We start from the raw sequence: 4,898 nt of genomic DNA, 5'->3' as shown, positions 1-4,898 counted from the left end.
AGATCGAAGGAGCTCTGCAACAAGGGGTGAAGATAGAGAAATGAGAAGGAACGAAGATGTTTGGGATTGGGAGAACGAGAGGCTGCAACGGCGATGCATCAACAGTAGAGGTCCAGGATTGACAAAGAAGATGGAGGTGATAAGGGACTTAGAAGCGACAGTTGAGGAATGAAATGGAGGAAGAACCAATAAGGCGAGTTCTGCGTTCGGAACAGAGGAGAAGGGAAGCTGAAGACGATGAGGGGCAATTCACAGAAAGACAGATGTATGATAAAGCCTGTGCTCGATATCAAAAATTGAAGTCCCTATTGCAAGATCTACAAAACCAATGAACTGTCCTGCGCTTGTCGATTAGAAGAGAGGCAAACAGAGTCGTGGGAGAATCTTCCATTCTAACTATGGCGCTTCCTTCCCAGTAGCGATGAAGAGAAAATACGACAGTATTTTCAACAATTTGGACTGACTAGAGTGACAAAACCCACCTCAAGCACACAGAGAGAAAGAGAGAGAGAGAAGTATGGTAAATTTCATCCGCATAGCCTTCGTGTGTTTTTTTTACTGATAACTGAGTTCTGCATCGAGATGGGCGAATTTTTCTTTTGATTCGGTGCGCCTTCCCTTCCGACTTGATTAGTCTCGCGACCTGATCAAACAAATAATCAATAAAGGGTGTGATTGAATCTGAAGACCTTCCTCTCTGAATATTTCTCGTGAGATGCTGCAAACAGAATAAGATCCTGGAGGTTATTAAGAAGAATTTGGTGAAAAAGTGAATCGAGTTGCTCTTTGACATCGCTGAAAACAAAGAAGACTACAATACATTATGAGTGCATATTTATCAGATTTTCACATGGTTTTATCAGATTCATGTGGCATTATATGTGATGGAGGGCCGCTGGCTTATGAGTATGGCTGCAGACTTTGACCTGCATGTTTGTGAAGACTACAGTGTTGAATCTAGCGGCCAGTTCTTTGTTTGAGGAGCTGGGCACTTCATCGCAATTGGCAGAAGTATTGCTCACGTCATCTGATATTTTGCAGTTTCTATTAACCTTCTGACATTGGCATTCTATGCTGGAAAAGAGTTAGGAGTATCCATTGTAACCAAAGTGAGCTCTACAAAATCAACAATCACTGACGGCCTGTCTTGCTATTTTGCATTATAAAGGGCTTCCAGTTTGGCTCGAGTTTAGTTTGTGCTGGTCATGTTTTGTTCCTTGGTTACACAGTCTTTATCAGATCTTGAGCTCTACCTGAGGAAGATTTTAAGGACACTTAGTCTTGTTCTGGAATTCAGTACCAACTAAGGGCACTCAGTCTAATTCTGGGATTCAGCAACAATTGTTTTGAATTACTTCTTTGACATTCTTTCCTTCAGAGAATAAAAATTTAAGTACAGTCAGCTAGCAAGATGATACAATCACTGATGGACTGGTATATGGATTTCAAAGTGGAGATTGACTGTCCAAGTAGAGAAAAATGCAGTATGACTGCAATAGATTGGACTTCATGAGTTTGCTGCTTTGCCATGGAATGGGTGGATGTGCAAATTTTATGCCTAGTCTCATATGGACATTCTCAGAATGACCAAAAGCAGTATACATTGTTTATATTTATTGGAAGGATGTTATTGATTGCAGTGTACATGTAAGCAATCAAGTTTCATGTTTCATGGGAAGACAAGGTGTATGAATACTACAGTATTTGAGTAGACTTTTCACAACAGATTCACTTGAATGAGCATCTAACTTCTCTAAAAAATAAAAATGCAGAGTTTTTCTACTATCCAGAGTATAAACATGCCCTCTGTTTTCTGCCACTTTGCTGCTCACAAATCCTCTCATCTTGCTTATTTGTATGATTGAACTTCTATCCTGAAATTATTAAAAGTCCTCTGTGGTCGCGGCTTTGCTTTCGAAAAACCCTTCGACATCTTTGGTGAACCTGACGTGAAAGCGTCACAGAAATTTCAGGATGGGAGATACTTCAGCCTCTATTTCAGCTTCTTCTACAACTCCAGCTGTGTCTACTTCAGCTCCATCAATGACTGCTATGTCAAGTACTTCAACGGAGGATCTAAAACAGATTTTGCAGAATATGTCCATGTATATGCAGCTCCAAAATCAGCAAACACAAATGTATATGCAGCAGCAACAACAATTGCATCAACAGCAGTTGTCTCAGCAAAGGCAACTCTATTCGGAGCAGGAGAATGCAAACAGCGCGACTAAGGCTATTGAAGCAGTTGAGAGTGAGAAGAAGCTATTTGATGGGCGTAAAGTGTTGGCATATTTGAAGACATATGAGATCAAGATGGGGTTTTTTGGAGTTCCTGCTGGACTTATGAGTAAGTACTTCCTTCGTCTTGTCACACCTGCTTTGGGGACAAAAGTGACTGATCTTTTTATTCAAAATACACATTGGCAAGATTTTAAGAAGGCCTTGAAAGAAGAATACTTCCTTGAGGACTTTGGTATGGCTACTCGGCGGTCATTCCGAGAGTGGGTCTACATGCCAAACAAAGGTATTGCTGCTTCGGAGTTGATTCGAGAATTCGAAGAGAGGTATAGTCAGCTTGATGCTATTGAACAAAGAGCATTGGATGTTGAAAAAGTTGAGCTTTTCTTGCAAGCTGCAGATCCTGCTCTTCAAGAAGAATTGGGTGAGCTTCTTGAAGATCGTACGAAGCCTATGGGTCTTAAAACTGATTGGCAGGATGCACAGGATGCAGTCTCGACTTTGACCAAGAGGAGGATATGGAAGACTCGCCTACAGAATGGTTCCATGACACCTACACCATCATCAGCTCCTATGCCTACTTCTATCCCTGTTATTTCTTCTCCTCCTCAGCCAGTTTCTTGACCTATGCCAGTGCCTACTGTTTCTACTCCACCTATTCCTCCTGTTCCACGACCGATGCCTACACCTTCTGCTCCAAAACCATCCGCTCCATCGGTACCTACTTCTCTTGATGACATAATCAAAGGCATCACAGATTTGACACTGGAGTCAGTCAAAGCGGAGTTGGTGGGTAAGTTGAAGGAGCAGTTTGCTTCGACTGTGCCTACTACTTCTTCTAGTGCTCCTATTGCACCTAGGAGTGCTCCTAGTGCACCTAGGAGAGATCGGAGATGTATTTGGTGTGATAGTACGGAGCATCAGCATTACAGGGATTGTGACTCTTTCCAGGATGCAAGGAGGCAGAATTTGGTATATTGGGGGCAAGATGGTAAGATTTGGTTGACTGAGACAGGAGCTCCACTTGCTACCAACTTTGGTAAAGGTGGAATGAAGAAGTTAGTGGAGGACATGGCTGCGCGTACTTCTTATGTGACAGCTAGAGGTGATGCTTCCGCTTATGGAGTACAGATTGAGAAGGGATCAGAGACTCAGTCCGCACTATGGACTTATGCTATGGAGACTGCAAACAAGGGAAAAATTCAGCAAACTATTTTGACTAGCGCAGGCTCTAGCATCAGATCAGAGACAGGTTGGGACTCGCCTGTTGACAGGTATTCTATTTATGCTTATTTGGCTAAATCTCATGGTGCAGATGTATTTGTTGAGGAGAAGCGTAAGAGGGATGAAGAAAATCCAAGTGCAGCTAAGAAGACTAGAGGGGGTGAGTTTGTTACTCCACCTACTGCAGGACCGTCTTCAAGACCAGGGCCAGATCGACAGATGGAGGATGCTCAAAAGAGAGAAAAGAGGCAAGAGCCTAGAGAGAGAAAGCAGCCAGGATTCAGATTGATGTCCGATATTGAGACATCTACAGATATGAAGAAAATCTTTAATGATAAGATACTTGGCAGTGAGGTGACTTTCACTATTTCTGAGATTTTGGGCATCTCAAAAAGAGAGTTTCAGGATCAGTTTCAGGAGGTCCTGAAGAGGAAGAGACATGCATTGGCTATCACTGATACACAGGGAGTTTTGATTGGAGAGTTGGATGAGGATGATGATGAGGTTATGGTTGATAATGCTTCTGTTTTTCCGCAGGTAGAGAAGAGGGTTCAGCCTATGCATTATGCTGAAATTGATGAGCCTGTCATGATACCGCGTAGTCACTTTTCGCGGAGCCATTGGGCTAGGGCAACTACAGAGACGATGGTAAAGGTTGGAGAAAAACAGGTGCCTTATGTTGCATTGGTTGATCACGGTTCAGAGATTAATCTCATAGTTCGTGGAGTTTATGAGAGTAACAGATGGCCTATGGATGTAGAGCATGGGTGGCGTATGAGAGCCGCCAATAACACTGCAGGTGATTTGTATGCTGCTTGCCCTAGTGTCAGGGTTTCTATTGGTGATGTAGAGGAGGATTTTCATTTCTTTGTGCAGGATTCATGCTCGTATCCCATAATTCTTGGACAGCCATTCATTACAGAGATGCGCATGGAAACAAAGGTCATGGATGATGGATCTGCTTATGCACGGATTCGAAGTAAAGATGGTATGAGAGCAGTTCAGTTTATGACTGTATGTGTGAACCATGTTAGAAACAGGGATACTCTCAGAGATGCACCCTTACCCACTGTGAGGGATTCGGGTTTTCATTAGGTACCGCCGTTTCGCGAGAGGACGGTGGTATAGAGGAGAGGAGATTGGAGTTCTCGCCTCCTGGCAGCAGCAGTGTTTTCTCCTCTGGTTATGTTGGGATTTCAGCAAACAGTTCAATGAGTTATCAGAAGACTACTAGGTTGCCTAGAGCTGCCAGGCAGTATATATGCAGGAAGGAGAAAATTTTGAAAAATGCAGGAATTTTGGAGGATGATGAGCACATAGATGGGATGTATGACAGTGTGATTTGTGCAGATACGATGACAGAGATGGGAGATATGCTGAAAACTGATATGCTGAATTGTCATGGTAATGTATTAGTGCAATCCCTGGACATGTTT

This window comes from Lygodium microphyllum, chromosome 20 (genome assembly GCF_053477565.2).
Source record: "Lygodium microphyllum isolate KBCC chromosome 20, Lygodium_microphyllum_v1.1.10, whole genome shotgun sequence".
Lineage (NCBI taxonomy): Eukaryota > Viridiplantae > Streptophyta > Polypodiopsida > Schizaeales > Lygodiaceae > Lygodium > Lygodium microphyllum.
The sequence above is the reverse complement of the archived record's forward strand: the minus strand, read 5'-3'. Positions refer to the sequence as shown.